At 35.5% G+C, this 24220-nt stretch overlaps 1 protein-coding gene across 1 annotated transcript in view; it reads left to right on the forward strand.

Moving 5' to 3' along the window:
• The first annotated feature begins 6906 nt into the window (after window positions 1–6906).
• Window positions 6907–24220, forward strand: part of LOC128993757 (basic helix-loop-helix ARNT-like protein 2) — a 183597-nt gene continuing 166283 nt past the window's right edge. Inside the window, exon 1 of the mRNA XM_054417735.1 lies at window positions 6907–7113. The gene's annotated coding sequence lies outside the window, so the exon portion shown is untranslated. The remainder of the gene's footprint in view (window positions 7114–24220) is intronic.

Consider the following 24220-nt stretch of genomic DNA (forward strand, 5'->3'; position numbering starts at 1 on the left):
TTAACCGATTTTTAAGGGGATCCATGTAAAATTATAAAAACTATAATAAAAAAAAAATAAAATATGTACAAAAGATTACAAAGGCTATCTATACTTTTCTAAATACAAATTACGAGTAAGTGAATTTACTTGGAGCTAGTACTATTCACTTGGAATATTTGAGTAAATAGTCAAATAAAAGAATATAATTTGTGCAACACTTAGTGTACTTTTGAATAGAGTACTATATTTTTAATCCAGAAATATTTTCTTTAATGTTTGGACCATGTATTACTGCAAACTATTGTACTAAGTGGGGTTTAACTCAATTTCAAACTGTTATAAGGGGTTTAAATTTCAAATAGTTCCAATCAAACTTGTGTAGATGGTTTCATTATCAGCATGTGTGATTTTTAGTCTCCACATTAAAACTCCCAGAATTTATGTGTAAACCAACTGTTCTGGATGATAAACAGTTACTGACTTCATAGTTCTCCGTGCGCATGACGGGCCCAATTTAGTTAAAAACAGAAATATTAAGAAATAAATAAGAATTTAGTTTCCCTTTTCTAACCGTCTACACGCCCGAGCCGGCTGTCTCAGTTCTACACTTCTTAAAATGATCGTCATAATTCTCACTAATTGTTGTGGTATTTAGCGAATTTCCCATATAGGGAATAAGCTATTACCTTAGAACTCATGGTAAGACCTGGACCCGGGAGCGATTTACTTTTTCGTTTTGAGGTCCCTAGAGGCCAAAGCTTTTATTTCTTACTAAGCTATTAACATTTTACAAAAAAAACTTTATACCCTCCATGTTGCAGCAAACCTAAGTACTCGTCAAAATAATTCTAAATAGGGAATAAATGTATAACTTTTAAGGAGACATTTTACCGTAAATCCAATCAGGCAAATGGAAATTCGCTTAGTCTGCAGGTTTGTTGTGGCGGGGTATTTACTACGTCAGAGGGTATGGATTAGTTGTGGGCATTCGCCTGTGCACGAAATAAATGGTCGATAAGAACCTGGCTTAGCGTCCGTTCACGGAAGGCGCCGTACTAACTGCGACCGCACCACGCAAAACACCAGCTGTATCTCAATTGCGGATGGTCTTTTGAAGGCGCAACATTTAAAAATTATAGGCTACATGTAATAGATAAATTTATGTTGTATTTCTTGTTACATACAACTTACTTAATCTAATAGTTATACTTATTCAAATACAATTTTTAAATTAATCAATTTTATATCAGAAATTTAAAAAAACCACATACATATGTACAGTATATTACTTGACAGAAATTCCCGTACAGGTCCGACTCGTTCTATATGACCTGGAATCCGGCTCCTGTTAATCTGCTAAGCTTAGATTTCTTCTCTCGATGTTGTCAAACGGTTATTGGTCACATAACATGAACGAACACAATACGATCAGGCGTAGAATTCAATACTATAAACGGTCAACAGGCAATAGGAACGTTCCGTGACGGTGGCAGAAAAAAATCAAACAATTTTATAGAAAGAAACAGATTTATAAAATGTTCAAACAAAGAAACTTTTGTCCTCACCCACACCTAACGAACACAGTAAATGAATATGAATTTCGCCTATGTTAAATGCAAATAATCTACATACAAAGTCTACAGTAAGTGATGTACATATTGTTTCCTACAGTTACCTAACAAAGCGAGCTTTCTTGCACTTATTATAGCACGAAAATTAGTAAATTTTCGCATTTACTTACTTTTGCCGCACTCATTTTACTTTGCCGCACTCCAGTATTCCAACCAAACAACGTTGTGTGCTTTTACAAGGCACGTAATATGTGTACGCTTGAACAAGCCCGTGTATGGGGGGCTTTAGTTGGCAACACTTAAAGATACTACGATTACAATCAGCTGGTGCAGTGTTAGTACCCGTAGAATAAATAATGTAATGTGTAACGAGAGCACACAGATAACTGTTTTGTTTTGTAAATTTGTTTTGGCAAATCTAAGTTTGGTGAAAAATAGCGTTCGTACCATGATCGTCTCGAACTTAAAAACTATCTCGTGCCGGAAAAACCTCATTTTCGGCCCTAGGTACAAAATATACTATTACAAGGAATTATCCCCTGTAAAATATTATTACAAATATTAGAACAGACTCAGTATGGATCATAAACATAAAAAATGACGTAACTAAAGGAAACCTATACTAATGACATTAACACAATGGTTTGACAGTTTCATTTAAGTAATGTTAAATTATATTTACATTCGGGCGAGTGACATCATTTATTATTTTTATGATCCATACAGTTTCTGTTCTAATATTCGTGCAGTATTTAATATGTTTGAACCAGATGTGTGGAATTGTGAAATCAAAAATTAATTTGGCAGTTGGTTCTACTTGTTTACATTTTTAAACTTTTTTTTATTTGTTTACTTTACAATCTGTTCTATAATATATTGAACAATAAGTAAATGCTATGTAATACAACAAATTAACTTTTGGGCAATAAAAATAGCTGTTAAGCACTGTCAACAACAAATTATTCAATAAAAAACTTTACAAAAATCTGAAGGGCAGGTCCAGAATTGATGGCCTCTTAAGTCTGTAAATTGTATCCGTGTTGTTTAATAAGTTTAATGCTAAACTAGGTGAACCCGTGCGAATTCGCACAAATAATAAATTAGGATATTATAGCAACGTCGATAGAAGTTACGTCGTTGTATTGACGTTGGTCTTGAGCTCGATCGTTGGCTATATGCATTCTAAGTTCTTTTGCTGTTCAGTAGGAGTATTTTGCAGGACGGAACTAATCATGCTGAAAACTTGCGCGTATGGATTAAAATCAACCAAATGTTGAGTCAAAATGTGCATGAGTTCAGTGCTGCAAGAACCATTAGCTTTGTTTAGCATTCTTCCTTGAACAGCGGTTTTGACGTCCGTAGATATAAATTTGGGCATATGTGGGATTCTCCCCTTCTGACGGTTAAAAGGTGACAATTGAGTGATAAAATGTGCACCTTATACATGAAAGGCCCTCCACCGTTATGTTCTTCAATTTTAGCTCGAGCGCTGCGTGTGCTCCCGCCACCTCCGAATTCTTGAGTGACCCTTATAACACCGTCATTGCCTGCGTTGGTAGCTGTCATTGCATCCACGGCTGCAAAGCCCCGTGGATGGAAGATTTAATGAAAATTTAACCCGTGGGTTAGGTTAGGTTAAGTTAGGTTAGGTTAGGTTAGGACGGAAAGTCTTAACGCATGTAGTAACCGAGGATTATAGGGGTCACTCTGAAATTCGGAGGTGGCGGGACACGGAGGTGGCGGGACGCGGAGATAGCGGGAGGTAACTGAGTGCTGACCATTGCGAGCGTAGAGGTGTACGATCTAATGTTCTCTTTGTAGTTTCTGCTCAAATGATTTGCTCCATAAAGTAGGCTCTGGATATAATAGATTTCTTGGTTAGTGGTAGATTCACATTTCTTTTATGGCAGAAGAATAAAATCCTTCACCTCGTCCTCTTTGTTCTTCATTAAAATGTAGCGCACCACATTTCTGACATTTTAATGTCATCTCGCCAAGTGAATGCTGCTGAATATGTCAGTGTAATTTTGTAAGTACACGTTGCCACTAACTGTTCCAGCTCCTCGTCTGGGCTCCTTACGTTTTGCATTGCTTGCCCTATGTTGACTCACCGTCTCCGACCGGCAATATTTCTTTGTCGTCGGGTCCTTGACATGTTTCGACGAAAATATAATGTAAAACTTTTCTCCCGTCGTGTCCTATAGGTAACATTTATTTGCCGGTTTTCTAATCATTTGCAAACATGCAAACTGTTTACATTTCAAAACCAAACAAAACAGCTGGGATTTAATTTTTGTTTAAACTAATGTATTGACATCTGTTTCAGAATATAATAACATTCAAATCAATCACAATGCTATCGTTATGGAAGGAACTTTGAGGGCAGCCCACGCCCTTAAAAAGACATATTTCGAAAATCTAAAGCCAGTTTGCATATCTAAACACCTAGACGAACATTTTGGTATATAATATGTGGGGTTAAATCTTAAAACAAAAAAGCCTTATTGTTCACAAAGTTTCATGTCGCGTATTAAATATATAGATGATTTTGATGAGATTCCAATTTCGTAATATATCGTTCACTTAAGGTCATGATTTCGTCCTTAACTGTAGGCATCTTAAGGTGTTGATGTAGTGTTCTATTGGTGACATACCAAGGTGCATTTGTTATCTTCCTCAGCATTGTCAAAAAGATATACCAATTTTTAAACTTAGTAGGTTTGTTCTTTGTTACCATGGATACCATCAATCAATATTTACTTTTAAATCTCTCACCTCAGATTTTTGAAAGCCCACGGGGCAGAGCCCTAGGTCAATATCGGAGTGGGAATAGTTCTATATGTATCCTCGGACCTGTAGTTTCATTTGTGTGCAATTTGAGCCCAGTCGGTTCAGTAGTTTCTGTTTATATTTCGTCGTTATCTCGTCACCATCATAGCAACTCATAAATTAATGCCAATGCTATTTTTTTTTATTTAAAATTATTTTTTTTCTAACTTTTGAGAATCTACAGGAAAATATCTTTCAACCAATATGCGTAGATTTTAGCTAAATTTTAAAGAAACATGCTTGCCTATTAATTTATAGATTATCTAAATGTCGTACTAAAGATGAACGTTTTTGCATAACTTCCAAGTCCACAACCCATCTTTATGTTTATTCTGTCTACTAAACAGATAGTTGTGTTTCCATGAACATTAGTTTTCTTGATCCATTATATATGATTGCCTTAATTGAGTTTGAACTAATAACTGCTGTAACTAACCGTAACTAGCTTAAATTTATAAGAGTGGTTGTTTGGATAAAGTAAAGGCCATTATACTATCATGTGTATGTCGTCAATGTTTGAGACGCATATTAGTTGTTCATTGATTGTAGTTTTATTATTATCGCTATGTAGAAACCGTAACAACACGTTATCATTTGACGACTCTAGGGTTTTGTTGGGTGGGGGTCATAATATTCCGAGTTTAGATTTACTCAGACTTATGGGATGATCCCGTTTTGTTTGCTTATCGTCTGATATCAGTCTTGTTTATTTTAGGCTATGACTCACTAATTTCCTAGAGTTCCTTCAGTATAAAAGTTCGTAGGGCATCGACGAACATTCTCCAAGTTGTAATACATCAACCAAGAAAAGTATGTTATAATCTTATATATTAAACGCGAGAGGGTTTTTTCAAGATTCTAAATCAACCACCTGATGGATATTTTCATGATTTTTCTTTGAAAGAAAGATAATTTTGAAAAAGATGGGAATTTCGAAACCATAATGGTATAATGGCGTTTAATTTTTTTTTTTGTAGCAATTAAGTCTTATTTTTAAAAGTTGATTGTAATCTGTAGGGAGTAAAAGTCAGTTGTTGTAAACAGTCGTGGATTTCGATTGTTGCAATCATATGGACCGAAATGATTTATGGATTGATTTATTAGGCAATGTTTTGGATTATTGTTGAATTCCTGTTAATAATTCGACATATCGATGGAAAAATGTACAGTAACACAAACGTAATAGACTAAATATAATTGGATCACTTAATATAAAAAATAAATAGCTGCTTTCGAAAGCAAGCTGGAAGTCGTTTTGAGAGGTTATCTTTACATGGAAAGTATTTTCGCATTCTAGCTTAGTTTGTAAATTAATGATGCAATATGACGAAAAATATCGTTCATCACACGGGCAAAATATAGAAACTTCAGCTCGGGTCCAAAAGATTTACTTTACGCCCTAGTGATGAAATATTATTACGTTACAAGTTGTAACGCAACTTACCGTTGGTTCTGTATTAAATATTTGTATGTATGATGTTAATAAATGTAGTTTTTTCTTACCGTGAAGGATTTACGTTTTCAGGTAATTTTGAAACGTTTTACTTGATATCCTTAACACTTACCTACGTATAATCAAGTTGTGTTGTAGATATAAGTTTATGCTGTGGAATTTCGAACTCATGTTTGATTAAGTTATAAGTGGTTTGTGTTGATAGTTCTCTTTATGTTTGATCTCGAACGTCTCTCTGACGACATACCAAAATGATCATAGTTATGAAAATGTTAATCGTGCAGAAGGTGTAGGATCAATTGGTCACTAGAAAACCAAGGCCCAAATGGCTGACAGTAGAAAACATAAATTTAGATCAAGATCGTACCATAACTATCCTAGTAGCACTGTAATGTTTAGAATCTTGCGCACTGACCAAATGAGATGTATTGTTATAGTTGTTGTGGCCAAAACCCTCTTAAGGTTTTAATGGCCACGGAGGTAAGATAAGTTTGGTAATAGTATTCAACGGAAGGTTGTATGTTACTACTGTACTTATAACAAGGGTGGAAATTCAAGCCCCCTGTTTCAATTTAAGGTTTTTCACGTGGACGAAGTTGCTGTTTTACTGTTTTACTGTAAAGTCGTTGGCTTTAAAATTTATACCGTATGATTAGATTAGAAATAGGTGGTCACATGACATTTGTTTACAAGGTGATTTTTCACAAGATATTCTTTTCACGTGGGAAACGACAACAGAACACGAAAAACTAAAGAAAAAAACTTATTCTATAACCATTATTGTACATTTTATTTTATTTTTTTGTGCCCGGGCAACGCCGGGCTTTGCGTTTGCTGCCACAATACAATAATGTAGTTGCTATATAATAAAATGAAAATGTTACTCAATTTAAAAGAAAAAGATACAGCGCGCGCTACCTCTTGGCGTCAGCTGTGAAGCAGAAGCAGACATGAGCAAACGCTAACATAGTTCAACGTTTTACCGACAGATGTAGTAAGCTTCTCCATAGGATTTTCTCGTCTACTGTTTGTTTGGATGTTTGTTATTGAAAATTTCAAACATGGCGGGTCTAGTTAGTGGTGTTCAGTGTTCTCAGGATTAATGTTTATTAATATTTCATTTGTGCGGCATAAATCTCGTAAATGACTATTGACTGACATAAATTATGAGTTAGCAGTTGTAACAAGTGCATTTGCACTTTTTGAGGCCTCATGTGCCATACGAGAAGACTGCTACACAAGACTGAAGACATTGTGGATAGTAAAGACTGAGATCAGGTTAGAGTCAAATGTTTATGAGCTATTTTTATATCGTCAGCAGTTATCTTAATGTTTCTTTTAATGCAGTTCTAATTACAGGAGAGTTAGCTCCAATAAATAATTGATTATGTTATATTTAAGTTCAACCGGTTTTGGTAGCCATCAGTCAAAAAGTGGGACATGGTCAAAGCTATTTAGGTATTGTCAATGCAGATGATACTTCAATAAGAGCTCAATAAAATCCCCTAGGCTCATTTAGAATGTGTAGGCCTGTATTTCTATTCAATCCTAGGTTTTTCTATGATAGCCTATAATCTTAATGAAAGTAAAGTTTTATTTAGGCTAGCTGATAGCCGTGTAAAAATTTGAATAAGTTAGGCCTACCATTCATTCCATATTGTTTTCTTATTGACCTTCAGTAGTACCTAGGCTAATTTCTCCCAAAAAATAGGAGCTAACCTTATTATACTCATATTTTATTTATTTCAGTGTATTGGGCTGAGACCTTAATAACAACTGTGCGCCTAGACTTTCAAATAATTCTGTAACCTATCCTACATGTGCAATTTTTAAAACAACATCTTAGACTATTGTAAATAGGCCCTAACTTAAGTTGGTTTATTGCATTGACGCTCAAACTAAACTAGTGGGTTAACATTTTTGATGGATGAACATTTTTTCTAATTCCATCCTGAATCTAAATCATTAGGCCTAAAGCTAGTGTTTCTTGTCCGCTAACCTAGAAAAGCCCAATTTGTGTAGCCTAAATTAAAAGTTGACTTAGACCTAGTGTCAAACAAGCAATTCTGTAGCCTAGCCTTCAGTACGGTATCAAATAAGTTAAAGTTTTCATGGGATTTAAAAATTTGTAGCTACTGGTCGAATAGGATATGAATATTTCAACCCATAACTTATGTTAGGGCTCTGGCTAGATTCCAATTTTGAGATTTTACAATGTACACAAGCCCTGCTTACAATATGTCTTAGTATGATTACCTACAGAACTAAGATAGTTTGCTTTCACGTTCTGCATCCTTGTAGCTTACTGGCAGAATTTTGACGTTAGGCCTAGGCCTACACTTAATCCAAATAAATTGTGTCTTACCTTCTCACTATCTATTAGCCTAGGTAAGTTAAAGCAAAACTTATTGTTGCACAGAGAACTATAGGTCGGCAGGTTATAAAGCGACCTGCGCTAAAAAATTTAGCGCATGTAGGGGAGGTAACGGCAAGGGAGGGTATGTTCCCCCTCTCCGCGTATTTGTTTAAATTTTGTTTAGCTGTATTATTTAATTGCTGTTAATATTTTAGTTGCAATTTAAGGGGGCGTGTGTTCGGGTAGGGTGGGGCAGCAGCGGAGTGGGAGAAGATCCATAGTCTGTCTCACTCCCACAGCTTGGTATCTCTCTCTCGCACCCAATGCTACGAGGAGGTCGTTTTCTAACCGGCCGACCTATGGCAAGAATCGTAATGGGGGGGGGGGGGGGGAGGAGAGTAAGCAATACAATGGTGTAAAAATTGTACTTGCTCGCATGGCTGCGTCTGAAGCTTGTGGGATAGGCTACTTGATGTAATTTGTAGACAACATATGTAGGCCTACTGTTACAATACTGTAATCTTTAGGAATTTAAAAATTTTCACACGTTTGAAGTTAGCCGACAATGATTTTTATTAGGTAGCCTACAGTCTTTTCTTTAATATCTTCTTGCCTTCTTGCCTATATCTGACCTTGCCATGGTCCGTTTAACTTAGGTCAGATAACCAGGACTCTACTGTATTTAAAAAATATGGTTTAACATAGCTTGTACCAGTGACAATGTGATTGTATTCCAACTGTCAAAACATAGTTTTCTTATTACAGTAGACTCCCTCTTATCTGGACACCTTTTAACCAGACATCGGTTTTTGACCAGACTACGCTCGGTAGAAGTGACATCTCTTTATACGGATAATTTTTATCGGTTTAACCGGACTAGATTGGTAGGAAGTGGGCAGTACTGAAACGACTGTTCTCTTGGGAAAGATTTGAAATCAGTGATTATGTGTCTAAATACAAATGCTCTTCTAATTTTAAGTCATACTGTAGAGTATGCATTTAAACTGTCCGTTTTAATGAGATTTTAGGGACGTCGGTTTAACCGGAAAACCCGTTCCGGACTGGCATCGGTCCCGAGGAGTCCGGATAAGAGGGAGTCTACTGTATTGAATACAAAGCAGTAATTAGTAGGCGAGCACTGACTTATTTGCAACTTGGTAACCGGGGCTATCGAACGTAGCCTAACTAAAACAATTTTAAGCTTCTGATGACCATTTAATTTGTGAGCAAATCACAAAAACCCCAAAAATATATGCTTGTTATTTGTTTCTACTTAGAAATAAAGTTTAGAACCATGACCCTTGAGTTTTGGGTTTGAATCCTGCCCTCGGTATATTGTTTGCATCTTGTGAGGAATTTTACCTGATTGTGACAGGGGCATATGTTCACCCAGAATAAATCATTGGACAGCTCAAGTTAAACAGTAGGAGAATTGTTGGTCTGCTACAGCTCCAATCAGGAAGTGAACTATGATGCTTAATACTTCTTTCACTCCATTGGGGCAAAGTCCGGGCCTGTATCAGTTGAAACGATTCTGAAGTGACTATTGGATCTTGTAGGAGCTTTCACACTAGTGCGGTTAGGCCCGGACAATCCTAAACTGTCAATGCGGGTCCAGTTATCTACACTTATGCGTCCCAGGCTGGTTTCACCTTGGACGTTAATCAGTAGTTTTCCCAGTTTGTCTTTATCAGTGGCTGAGTGCAGTGGTTCTCCAATTTTTTCTTCTAAACATACGAAATGTTTGTATGTAAGGCAGAAGAAATTGACAACGAGCACTTGATTAGTTGGTCAAGTAAACCTGTTGTATTTTGGTTTGTTTTGTAGGCCAGTGATGTTGGACTTACACCCTGAGACAACAAATTAAAATTTCCATTTATACTTGATTAGGTATATTGTTATTAAAATATTTCATTAAACATGTACCTGAATTATTCCATATTTAAATAACTTTATTTTTTAAGACATTCGGTTTCGCTTATACAGGGAAGGTAATGATAATGAATAAATGAATTTATTTCCCATATTACAAAACACTTTACAATCATAATAACTGTTGAGAAATGTAAATAATTTTGATAATGATTAACAAAGTGTTTTTTTTAGCTAAAACCTCATGCCGGTAAAGTTTATACATGCATTGTAGGTTACATGCATAGACTATATCAAAATTTGATCTACAGTTTTGTTGTTTTTCCCCTCTGGAACCAATGGCAACAGAAGAAAAATAATCAGTCCCAGGTTTAGATGTTATTGTGTTTTAGTAATGGAGCATGGTGGGAGTGAGAGGTGTGTTTAGAGTAAAAGTCTGATTGCCGTGGACATTCTACTGGAGTTTAAGATCTTCCCTTCATCACTCCGTAGCTGTGACCATAGCTTTTTTTTAAATACAATTAATCAACATGAATTCACCCGTACTTCTTCAATACTAAATAGTTCCTAACTTATTTATCACAGGAGCGTTGTTTTTTCTTTTAGGATACACAACAAGTATAACACATACCACTTTACTGTTATTCATTTCAATCTTGAATAAGTTACACCCAAAAATCACAAATTTAAGCCTGCAAAAGCCCAGATCCGGGCAACTAATGTGAAATGGCCAGACCGGATTGACGATCCAGTGCAGGCTCTAACCACACTGGTGTGAAAGAGGGCTAAAAATTAAACTTAATACGTGTTTATACACCAAAAACTTACTTTTTTAATCATGACTTAGGTTTTTTGTTCTTATGATGAGAGAAAAAAAATGATCACAAGCCTATAGGCATATAAAAATCTATAAAAAATACTCCCTAGGGCTCAAAAACTTAAAAGTCATACACTTTTTCTAAAATATACATGCAAAAAATTAAAAGTGTATGTACCGGTACAGTACTTACATACAAAACAAAATAGGACTATGGCCTATGCATAAAGTTATATCCTGTTCATATGACCCTACAATGGTACTAATGGTATAGTTCGGCCGCTTAGAAAGCGAACTCCTCCAGCATTGGTTTAGCATTAGCGCGCAGGTCGTTTTCTAAGCGGCCGAACTATAGTAGGCCTACTAACGTTCATGTTTTAAACTAATGTTTTTTTGAATTGGTAGTACTAATGTTCATGTTTTAAATTAATGTTTTTTTAAGCTATTCAATTTAAGTTGCTGGCATTTCAGCAAAGATATCAATCAGTACTGGTACCTATTTATAATATTCAGGAACTTTTTGAAATTCAGGAGTTCCTAAGAAATAGCAATTCAAAGGGTATAATCATAGACAAAAAGAATGAAATAGACTGTCAGCCATGCTGCGGTCACCATGGTTACCATAGGTTCTGCTGGGAGCGCCGTGTAGTTTACGTAGCGTGTACGCCGTAACTATGTGGCGCTCCCAGCGGTAACTGCAGCACGGCTGGCTGTCTATAATTTTAATCCTTTTTGTCTATGGTATAACAGACACTAATTAATATCAGGTGTGCAACAATAGCAGAAAAAAACATTGCTCATATGCAAGTTTGGGATTGAAGATTAGCTTTTTAGATGATCCAAAAGATAACACTGGTTTTATATTAGACTACTTGTGACACTTTTAGACCTACATGTGTAAGATGGGAGTGGGGAGATAGGCTGGGTAACACATTGCCTTGTCACATTCCACATTCCTGTGTAATAAGTCCATTGTCATCCAAGTGTACTGGGAGGTCTGCAGTCTACATTATTGCATTCCCGTTTTCCTTAAAAGTATAAATTTTTATTTAACTCAAATAAAAATCTTGCAAAGCTATAAAATTGCTATAATAAGTCGCTGCCAATTTTCGTTATTGTCTGCCAAGTTTTGAAGAATTGATGGGTGATCCCATTTAGAAATAAAAATAATTACAAATTTTTTTTATTTAAAGTCTTGGTACTCATAATACTGGGGACGCACAATTGGTACCTATTGGATGCAGGCTTATAACCTTCTCTAATAACTTTAGTCGGTTATTTTCACATCTTATGTATTTGTTATTTTATACATTTTTTTACAGTTAACCACTTTTGTGTGGTGCTTTATTACTAGTCAAATAAATCAAGTCAATAAACTTGAAATTAATTTTTGGATTCACATAAAAATCCTGAAGTTTTTTCCAAAATTTTTGGCAGCTAATGTCTGTTGATCTATGTAGTTGATAGTATTTATAATTCTATTCACACATAGCCTACCTATTATATTTTGAAACTTTATGGTTCAAGTAGGCCTAGTTACAAGATTAATTAATCAACAAAGACTATTATTTTATTATTATTTTGCAGCCTACCTGTCAGAAACACACACTTAACAAATTTAATATTTTACAAACAACCCTATTTTTTGGACAAGTAATGGGACATTTCAAAGCTATGAATGTAGAAGATACACAGTGGTTATCTACATAATACCAGGCTAACAAACAGATAATGTATCTTAAATATTTACTTTTCTCTTTATATTCTGTGGGAACTAGTAATTCTGAAAATAAGTAAATACTTCTTCCACTTATTTTATGCCCTTTTAAATACTGCAGGTTAACTTCTTAATTAATTGTAATTATGAAGCCTGCATTTATGTGTGTTTTATTGGCAACACTCTTGTACAGTGATTTCTAATAAACATTTAATCCCATATTTTAGCCCAAATTGTACATTTTGCCCAATAGTTGCCAGTTCGATCCTAAGAAAATGCTGTAAAACTTTTTGACTGGAAGAAACGACCTGTGTAATGTGTATGCTTCAATGGCACTTTTTGTGCTGAGGGATTGGGATTATTTGCTGCTTTGCCATTTTGACATTTTGTAACATAGCCTACCTTGAATCAGACCTTCAGCCTTTAGTGTCTTTGTGAATCCTAAGAGCTGTAGAACCGAGCTGTGTTCTTGGCCTTGTGATCACATTTTCTTGCACTTTTTGTCTTCCTGGACTATAGCTTACCCAGCAACATCTTCATGGTTCCTTATGCTAGACAACTGCCCTTCCAGAATTCTGAATGATGATGTCTCCTTTTTTGGTCAGATTATAACAGATCATAGGATGAACATTTTACAGATGCCGTTCAAATTAAACGTAGTACAATTTGTATGGACTTCAACTGGATTCAGCCTTGTCAAATCTATATATTAATTTGAAACTGTTTTTCTTTGTGACAGCTATTTTGAGAGAACGGCTGGGCGTAGAAAATCGGTAGGGGTGTCTAAAGAAAGGTCTTGGTCTGTAGCATCAAAAGAGAAACGGGGTGAACTTCCTTGGGGCTCTGCCCCAGTGGCCTTAAATTTCCCATCCCATGTTATTCTTATGGAGGAAAAACGGGGTTTTTGTCGCAGCTAATTTGAGAGAACGGCTGGGCGTAGAAACTTGGTAGGGGTCTCTAAGGGCCCTTTCACACGAGGCAACTGGTGGCCGCCACCGGTGGCCGCCACTGGTTGCCCGCCACAGCTTCAACATTATTTTAAATGGGACCTTTCACACACAGCCACTGCAGTTGCCCGCCACTACACAGTGGCCGAGCAGTGTCTCCTCGCGCAACTGCTAGTCGGCCACCGCCGGCAACTGCAGTGGCGGCAACTCGTCGCGGGGCATTGAATTAAATGGGAGCTTTCACACGTAGCAACCAGTGGCCGCCACCGTGGATGAGCGCGCAGTTACTATTTTGAATCAGTTCACGTGTAGACTGCAAAGACAAACGCACTATGGTAGTAGTTGAGTGTTTTCGTGTTGAATTGTTTGTTTGTTAAAATGGGTGATCAGAAGAAAAATAAAGAGGATGTTGCTGAAAAAGAAAAAGACAAAGGAAAACAACAGAATAAGAGAATAAACAAAATAATAGAAAACAAAGTTGATACTGAAGATCTAATTTGCGAAATTGAAAAGTAGCCGGCAATTTGGAATAGCACGCCTGTGTCTTTGCCTTATTTTCTTTATTATCAACGCGAGAAGAAGGAGATGTTCATTGTTCGACAGCATTTTCACAACTACCATTGTACAGTGGCTGTAGTAAAGTAGCTTGTAAAGTTGCCTGTACCATCCACTGCAGTTTCCCGGCCGGTAGCTGGTGGCGGCCACCGGTGGCCGCCACCAGTGGCCTCGTGTGAAAGGGCCCTAAAGAAAGGTCTTGGTCTGTAGATGAGCCATCAAAAGAGAAACAAGGTAAATTCCCTTGGGGCTCTGCCCCAGAGGCCTTTAAAGTTCCCTCTTCAGATTTGTTTACATTGCGACCATATGCATTTTTAATGCAACAGCTGTTAATATTTAAATTGTGATTTATTGAATTTGTCAAAATAAAGTACAGCATTTGTAATGGATTTTTCTGATTTTAAAATTGATTTTCTTCTGCATCGTGTCATGTTTTGCAATATAATGTTCTATTACCAAATCAGTGGAAAATCCTAATATCACTTATGGAGTTAACTTATATCTATTGTATGGGTTGGTTTCTGCCTTTTTTACCACTTCTTGGAGATTGTACGTACCTAGGTGATATTCTTTGGCAATTGCATCTGTAGACGAAACTTGGATTGGTGTAATTATTACAACGGAAAAGAGCGAGAAATCCTGGACAATTTGATATAGGCTAAAAATAAAACTGAATTAACACTGTGCTACATTTCTTGAGCAATCATTGATATAGGTAACCGATTTGCAAACAATGGAAACATAGAAAAAGTCATAGAACACATCCAGGTAAAAGAAATAGAAATATTTTTTTTACACTAAAAACATTAAAAAAACAAGATCAGCTTTTTGAAAAAAGATAAGATATTTACAAAAGATTTTGATATCTAACTGTTGTGTAGATCGTAAGTATTTCCATAATCTTTGAGTCGCCTGCAATGCTCCGCAATTGCTCGAATTCGAGCAACAGGTACACTAGTTAAGTTTGATTTAAGATTTAGACCAATAGTGTTGTGTTAGTGGGTTCCATGTTGATGTTACTGGTTTGTGAGGTGTTAATCTAGTTATTCCCCAGTTCCCAGTACAACTGCTCATTAGGTCTACTTACTAAACCAACCTGTGCCAGACTGCTCCTATAAATACCTTTAAAAGTAATTTGGAATTGTCTAGTGGTTAGTGCTCATGACATCAGTCCTTGAAGGTCCAGAAGGTCCTGTCTTCGAATGTTGTCAATTACCAATGTCTTTTAGCAATGGGTATTGTGACCCGGTTGTTCAGAGATCAATTTAAGCTTTTTGAATGTTCTTACTGTTAGTACTCATAATTTTTGTTCTTGTATGTTTGTGTTTAAGTCCTGTTAATACCATCTGTGCTTTTATCAATGTGATAATGTTGCTGCAACCTTAAGGCATATTTCCATTAATATAAAAACAAAACAAAGTTAGGTCTTTCAGGTAAGGTCGACTTTTTCTGTTTTGAAGATATTCCTCCAATATTCATACGCGAAGTTTAAAACATAGTATAACACTGGCTAAAACATGAAACCTTTACCTCTGTTTTCGTAAGTTTCTACTCCCACAAACCTTTGCGTGTATGGTAAATATTAAATTGATACTTCATGTCTTTGTTTTAAATGAAGATATATAACAAATTTAAGTTTTTGTAAGTTATACACGACAGTTGGATGTCAGTATTGCCAACAACATTCAAAAAATTACAGGACTAAATTTGAAAGACATTTTACTCTAAGATACCACCGAGGGATACTAGAGACCTAGGACTCTGCTCCACGAACTTTCAATGCTTCATGGTTGAGCTTTGGCAAGTAAATATTGATTCGTCTCCATGGAAACAAAAGAAAATTTATGGTGTTTACATATCTGGTTTACATATCTGATTCATTCATTGTCTACAAAAGCTTTCCGTGACTGTATGTACACTTTAAAATTGTTGATTCAAAATCAGGGTTGCTGCAACAAACATGCTAAGGGAAGTTCCATTTGCCACGTTGAATTTTTACTATGTTATTTCCTTAAACGTTCTTGATTTAAAATTTAAAAAAAATAGCTATAATAAAGTAGCTTTAAAGGATCTAAGTTATCTGAATAATGCAAAGCAAGGGGAAAATCTACTAGTCTAATTTACTGTATAAATTATACAGTAAAGCAAACACCATCATTGTGGTACCATCAGTATTTTCTATCATCTTTAAAGACATACATGAACCATACATATATCTTACAACCCTAATAAAAAACCTAACTTATGTTTGTTCTCAAAACAGTTAAAGAATGGCGATTACTATTTTTTAGGTTTCAAAAACCAAATCTTAAAAGGATTAATCGAAAATTGATTAGGTTGAACAGTTTATAGAGAGGAGCGCGTGAAGAGCGACTCGGTCGTATTTGGGTCGCGGTTAGCCCAAGAATCGTTAGTTTTATTGTTATTGATAGGGGACTAACATTGACATTATTAGCGAGGATTTGACAACTCTAGAAATGCGGGTTGAGTTCTACTGTACGAATGCTCGTGCATTACAAGTTTTATAAACGCTACAATTATTTATATTAAATTGTATAGGAGTTTGATAACCACTGAAATTGATTGGCCAATCTTCAAATGATGGGAGTTGAATAGTAACTGAAATTTAATACTTTCCTCTTGGGACACTCCTAGCAGGAGAAGAATGGAATTGTAGATGGGGTTTAGTTTAAATTCGAATACTCCAGTTAAGAGTAAAAAAGTTAAATTTAGTCGTGTCACATTATTTTTAAAATCTAATTGCGTGTATGTATTTATGTTTTGTATTATGATAAGGACGTTGCTTATTTATTAGTTTCTCAGTCGCGATAATTTCTATCCTCCGAAATAATTGTATTGCCTTTTTATTTACTAGAGTTCGAGTATATAATATAAATGGCAAAAGACAAAATTGTTATCAGGCTTAACTGAGCGAATTGATTTTTAAAGGAGGGATGAGAATTCCACAAGTTTTATATCATCAGCAAATTAAAGAAAAGGAATTTTGATAACTCTCTTTATGCCATATGGATATGAAGATCAGAAAATATCTGACATATTTTGGATGTTTTCAAGTTAAATTAGAAAGAAACCAATATTATATTAAATTTATACTGTTATTTTTAAGGTTCCTACTCCGACCATGAACTGCAGATCAGTTACACGGGACAGTAATACGAACTACATTACCGATCTTTTTAATGTCGCTGTTCTGCGCTACCGACAAGCAGAGTTAGTTGCTGTCTTACACGACAGGTAGCGCTGAGCGTTAGTTTTGCCACTCTAGCCTTGCATCGCACGATCCGGCTGTTTGTTTATCTTATAGCCACTTGCAAAGTTGCAACACTTGCAGCCATGCATCTTGCTGTTGCTAGTGTGTAATCTGTTGGATATATCCGACCTTTGCCAACCACAGTTCCCCCTCCTTCACGTTTGTGGCGTCTTCTAATATTTTACATCGGAAATAGCGACGACGGCACCGCGCAGTCTTTTACTGAAGACTCTTCGCTAGAAGCGATTTTCTTCGTATTTTGTAACGGAGATTTAACTTTCTGTTCGCTTTTTGCTTGTGAGAAGTTGAGAATGCATTCAAAACAACATTTTACAAGACTTCAAGCCTTGCTATGCCAGCCAATCATCGAATATCAAAACCATTTCGAATCTAATTTTCTAGGTTACATACTTCTTGGTACACGGGCACTCAATAATATACAACAAATTTTCTACTGTAAAGTGGCTATGCCGTCGGGAAACAAATCAATAAACTCTCACTATAGTATGTGCTCTTAGAAAAGACACCCAACACAACAGTCACTGAGCAAAGAAGGCAGCCTAGAACAACAATAATGTGCATTTGCATCGACGAGACCTGTGATAAGAATTGGAACGCACTAAAATATTGTACACTACCGGTACTCATATTTATGGAATTTGCTTAGTCTTAACACACAATTTGTAAGGCGGATTAACAGTGTAAAAATGATAGCAGCATAATCAATTAACAAATTATATTATTTTTAATTTTAACATTTCTCGTCCTGGGCAGTTTGCGGGAAAATCTCAGACCAAACAACATTCAGTTTAACGCATTTAACGTTTGCGTTTGACATATTGATGGTAAAAATCGTTACATATGCAATTTCCATTCGAATATAAGTCACAATGATCGTAAAAAATTGCATAGAAATAAAATTCAATTTTTGAAGGGTCAATTCACCAGTGGAATGACCGTTTAAGCTCGAGTTTTTACCTATTATCCAAAATTGTAAAATAGGGTACTGCAAAGTTTAAATGTATTGTCCATATCCATATAGCCTACTCCTGACCTTGTGTACTTCCTAATGGTAAAACTAGTATTATTGTAGAACAGAGTGTGGAAAAATACAATTTATCGCCCATATATCATTTCACCAGTGAATTACTGCTATATGACATTTTTGAAATCGTATGAACCCCTCAATAACTCATAAAAGCCTAGCACAGTAAAGTCAACTGATAAAACCATACGGGAATATTTAAATTGCCCACAGTTTTAACATACGATTATGAACAATGTGCTTTTTATGGAACAACAGTACTGTATGGCTGTATTAATTATCAACTGTCGGGGTTGGCTAGAGTGAGTTTGTGAGTATAGTTGAGTGAATGGACTTCCACAATCCACAACACATACGTAATGTTTGTACGTGTGTAGCTTAGTCATTACGCAAGTAAACATAACGACAGCTAAGTAAACATGCTACATTCGGGAACATTCTGAACATATTTCATCTTGCCTTAGTATCTCGACCTGATACAAGCTACAAGGCTCAGAATATGAGTTGTAACTTGACTCTTTGGAGAGATCTAATGGTAATTTGACGAAAGACTTTTAATGTTTTCAAACGTCTATTGGTATAACAACACTTGGGATTCTGAAACAGAAATCCTATCTGTACGGACAATATGTAGCAGTTTTTGTCAAAGGAGGATTAAGTAGAAGATAATCTAATTGGGTTTGCCAAAAGTCTACGTTCTCTATTAGTTTTTAATGATACGCAGAGTTTGATATGCCATTAATGCCGATTAAATATCCTTAGGTATGAATGGACTAATACATAGTTTTTATTTTATATCACTTTTTCCGCTTACAGTACTTTGATATGCAAATTAATTTAAAATTGTAAAACTAGTGCAGTACTAATATCATTATTTGCTATATACGTACCATTAACACTATTTTAGCACAATTGACGATGTTTTGTGTTGCAATGGTTATTAAATTGCATGATCGATTATGAGGATTGTTTAGAATATACCAGCTCCGTAAAAAATAATTAAAAAGTACAGACCACACGCTTGGTCTCGCGGGCGTAGAACTCTTGAAATCCAGCGGTAGGAATAATGTAAATCTCCCAACACGTTTGTGGACAGTTCAGTTTTTTTGTGGCTGCGGCTGTTGATCGATGTCAGCACGGATTTGTTATCTAGTTTAACCGTTTTGTTAGTTTTATAATGCAAATTTCCGTCTGTCAAAATATTGTTCTTACTAAGATTTGTCTTGACGTTAGGAAACTGTTGAATTCAGTTTTTCTCTACGTTTTCACTGTGGACAAAGAAATAATCTTATTTGGTTTCAGGTTGCATAATGTATTTTTGACGTATCTTTAATTTCCTAACTGGTCACTCACTCACCTTTACAAACCAGAGGTATTTACGTTGACCTGCATGTCATTTTTGAACAGAGCGTTTCTCATCCTATTGTGAGATCTGAGCCTGATTTTACTTATATTTTATGCTAGTAGCTGTTGAGTGTGCTTTTGTTGACTAAATTAACCCCTTTTACTTAAACAAGTATTGGGTTTTCTTAAACAAGTAATAGCTATGATACATTGTTATGTCCAGTTTGAGAAACAAACAGTAAACCCAAGCGCCCATACTGCTGCTGTATGAAATACTTACTATGTCTTAGTTGATTAATTGGCGGTGTTCAATTTGAATTTATAATTAGCAACATCTGATGTCCATATAGCTTGACACAGTATCTACTTTGGTATCCAAGTCGATGGTTCTGCTCTGTCGTTGCGCCACAGTCCCACTATCATCAACCTTTTCTAATTAATTGGCTTGTTTCCACCGAGCTCAAACCGGTACACGCTATGCACTAAAGAGTTTACAAACAGATAAATTGCATTTGAAATTAATAGTACTGTTCCCAGCTCGAGAATAATATTTCAACAAGTCTTGTATATGGTAGTAGACCCCTATATTACCCAGTACCTGCGCTAAACATGTCATAAAACGAGGCTAGCATCTACGGAGAAAATGTAGAACCTTTCTAAAAAGACAGAAATAACTCTTGTCAGTAATAGCCATGGGTATTGCAGTATGTATAGGTTGATTCAGTTTGAGGTTAGAATTTAAAACTAAATAATATTCGTTACAGTTAACTTACTTGCTGTATCTTTGTGTAAAATCATTTTTTAGAGACTGAAATTAAACATGCAATATCACTGTTAAAACTTCTAAAATTTGTGTGTTAAATTCTTGTGAAATTAAGAGCAATTCTCTTAAATTCTACCATCAGCTTCGGATTCCAGTTATGCTTGTTTAAGTAAACCTTAAACTTCAAGTAACCCTAGAGGAAATAATCTACCGAAGTGAGGGAACATGATCTTGCTGGTCAAAAAATGAGCAGTCGTACAGGAAACTTTGGCTGAGCAAACTGCAGGGTTTCTTGAGCTGTAGCCCCTTCTTGTTGAAGCCATAAGTTGTTCAAATCGAACCCACAATATTGAAGAAATCGCTTATCATCTGGCATTCACGTCCTCATCGACTATAACTGCATCGCCACGAGCATTTACAAAAAATAAGCCAATCGGACTTTCTCATAAAGTTTGAAAACGGTGTTTGTAGTTTGGAAATTTTTTCTGATTGAATGGCACTTCATAACGGCATATTTTACATAACAACAATGCCTAGTAACAAAACATCAGCTGTTCTGGAATAAGAAAGCAGGGCTACAAAAATAAGGTAAAAAAACAAAATAACCATTTTGGAATAATTATTCGTATTGTTTAGCCAATATTTTAAAGCCTCTTAGCGACCGTTAATCATCTCACTCCACTGAGAGAATCAATTATACTTTGAAAAGTATTTGTATGAATTTTTATCCTGCTAATAAATCGTTTTATCTTACAACTTGTGTTAAAAAAATCCTACTTTAATGAAGTTGAAGATGGCCTACTGGCACATTTACATAGGAATTGTTACAATGCCAAGCAGTGATAGCTGGCACACGGAAGTTGTTCATCTGTTATCTACAAATAACCTCTTATCAGAGTGATAGCAGATGTTATTGCCACAATGTTGTGCTCTTTACACTTCACACTTGCAACAAACTGTCTAACCCTAGGGCTTCGCTAATCACCTGCTGTATTATTCCAATGAGAATCTCTTTTGTGATTTTTTCGGATTTCCCATATAGCCTAGGAAATAAGCTATTACCGAAGGTATGATAATACCTGGGGCCCGGGGCCCATTTACCTTTTCGTTTTGAGGTCTCCAGAGGTCAAAAACACCATTCGTTCCAATTCATGTGTGTTTGTGTCCGGCGCAGCAACTCGAGCCAAAATAATCAGATTTTGATTTAATTTGGCACATACGCGTAAACCTACGTTTATTACGAGTTCGGGAATCAGCATGATCGGACTATAATAGGAAGGGGGGTTTATGGGGTAAAAATATATTTTCTCATTTTTTTACCTCAAAAACACGAAATTTTGTATTTTCTTTCCAAATAATTTTGTAGAGCTTAAAAATACAAATAATTTAGTATGTTGAAACATTTTTGTATGCCTGGCGGTCACAGAGAAAAGTGAAAATCAAAATGCCCATTTTATTATTATGGAGAAAATCAAAACTGGTGTAATTTGTTTGTTTATGGATTGGTTTTAATTGAATTTGGTAAATTGTTTTTTATACTAAGCTACCAACATTTAAATTAAAAACAAGTTAATACCCACCCTGTAGCAGCAAACCTAAGTACATTAAAGTTAATGTTATTTAAAATGGAAATAAATTTGACAATTTTAAGGTAATATTTTATAGAAAATCCAGCCAGGTAAATGGAAATTCGTTTAGTGTGCAGGTTTGCTGCGGTGAGAGTATTTTGGGTGCCAGTAGGTTTGGACACTGGTATCGTCAGAGTTGTTGATTCCTTAAGTCACCAAGTGTCCGTCTGTCCGATATCTTATCTGTAAACGCAGTTCGTAAAATCAGTCTAATTTTGTAATTTGTCAAATCAAATCTTACCCTGGCACTCTGGCAGTGGACCCTGATACGGTACGTTGTGCTGTTTAGCGTCTCTAATAGTGTTTTAATATACAGTACTAGCCGCATGTAAGTGTGAATATGGAAACTGATTAAATTGCATTACTATCGTCAGCTATAAATCGACTTCTTGTTTAAAAATATTTGTAGTTTCGGATCCTGATAACTTGAATATTTTCGCTGAAAAATGCTTTTTAGCATACAATTTATAAACCTCTACATTAAAACGAGGGGGGGGGGAGTTCTTTTCAATATGCGCACCTTCGTATGTTGTAGTTGATTTTAAATGCTCGGGATTTTTATTATAACAACTACCTTTCGTCGTCTTAATTGTCTGTTTTCATTGGGTAAACAAGTATAAGCATAGTTTTCTTTACATTTTATACACAAATTTGGGTAAGTGATTTCAAATAACAATAATTTATTTTTCAATCATCTCAACTTGTATGGATTGAGTGGGATGTTCACATCACTGAACAAGCAAACCCTTAGTTGATTTAAAATTGTTATTAATTATTAAATTACTGGCCCCGTAATGGTTAGTAATGACTAGGTTGCAGAGTACGTGCTTTATCAAGCGGTTCATCTTGGCTTATTATCTATATCTAGCTCATTGAAATTCAGTTGATGTATTACGTTTTGCGATTTTCAGATGATAATAATACGGTTTACCCAGATATTATTCACTATCTTATATATTAAAAAACTTCTGCAAAGCTTATGACAGCCACTCTGACCGTACTACTGGACCGAATTACACGCGGGTTGTACCAAAAGAAAGGTTATTGGTCCAATTTGCAGGTTTTGTTTGTATTTTGAGAATAGTTATATAATAATTGGGTCAAAAATGGAAATTTAAATATTCCTATGAAGATTTAACATGCGGATGATTCTATATATATTAACAGATAGACAAGCATGTTTATTGAACCTTTTTTTCTCAGCTCCTGTGCATCGCAAGGAAAATCTACGCATACTGTTGGAAAGATATTTGCTTGTAGATGTGCAGAATCCCTTTATAAATTAAAAAAGCTCAAAAATAAGCACAACAATGAATTTAAAATAATTAAAAAAATTTACATGAGCCTTATTGGTTGCCATTTTGGTGATGAAACAACGACAAAATATAAACAGAAAATCAAAACAAATTGAAAAAAATCCAAACCACATGTTTTACAGCGTGGGGCGAAAATAGAGAATCTCGACCACGGGGCGAGCTCCAAAATTGTATATTAAGTCTTTATTCCATAAAGCATCATGGTTTTACATTCACGATTTTTACTTACCATTTCGTCATGACTTTTACATTTCTTTCACTATTGGTGTTGCAATGTTGTTGTTATGACTTGGACTTATGTGATCGTTGGTTATGACTAACTCTTATCTTTCAGCTTATGATGGCAGAGCATCGACAGGGCTTTATTTTTTGTTCCCTACAACACACAATATTTATTATAACGTCTACAGCGCATAGTTTAGCGTAATTAATTAACCACCTGATCTTAGTCACTCGCCATACTACGATCTTTTGCAGTCATCTCCTTCCAACTAACTTTGATGTACAACCTGTACTGGATAATGCGACAATGGATGATCCGACGACGTGCCTTGAATGTGTCGTCGGCCGATTAAGTTCTACTTTCTTTAATAAACATTTACTTTTTTAAAATAATGTACTAGCCTAAGTGAATTTATAGTAATTGTAAATTTAAAGAAGTATTTTGATTTTTCGAAATATATGTTAATATTTACGTTGTTTTCGGTAGCCCGACATATTTCCTGTACCGTATCGTTGAGAGCTATACTATAGG

The sequence above is a fragment of the Macrosteles quadrilineatus genome, unplaced genomic scaffold, assembly GCF_028750875.1.
Source record: "Macrosteles quadrilineatus isolate MER2022 unplaced genomic scaffold, UCM_ALF_1.0 Scaffold_5__1_contigs__length_97177068, whole genome shotgun sequence".
NCBI lineage: Eukaryota > Metazoa > Arthropoda > Insecta > Hemiptera > Cicadellidae > Macrosteles > Macrosteles quadrilineatus.